Here is a 361-nt window from a genome sequence, read left to right on the forward strand (position 1 = left end):
GTAATATTGAGGTAGATACAGCCTGACCGTAGCATGCATGGTGTTGGGTCGTTATAGACTCTGCGAGGCAAGCAGTCCTCCTAATTTGATAAATAACTACTGTCTACAGTGTTAATACTGGCTGTCAATCAAGGAATGAATATGGCTACAGTGCCACCCAGTTCAGTCTCCTTATTTTTGATCCAGGGAAAATGTTTTGAACCAAGCAGAAACATTTTTCAGTTGGATGATGTGTTTTCCTCCTAAAGGTGTGCAACATTTTTCACCAGTCTTTGACACTGATTTTCTCCCATTTGGTGGGTCAATCACTGATTAAATCCAATACATTCATTATGAAAACTCAATAGAGCAGTTATCTGAA

This window comes from Xiphias gladius, chromosome 10 (genome assembly GCF_016859285.1).
Source record: "Xiphias gladius isolate SHS-SW01 ecotype Sanya breed wild chromosome 10, ASM1685928v1, whole genome shotgun sequence".
Lineage (NCBI taxonomy): Eukaryota > Metazoa > Chordata > Actinopteri > Istiophoriformes > Xiphiidae > Xiphias > Xiphias gladius.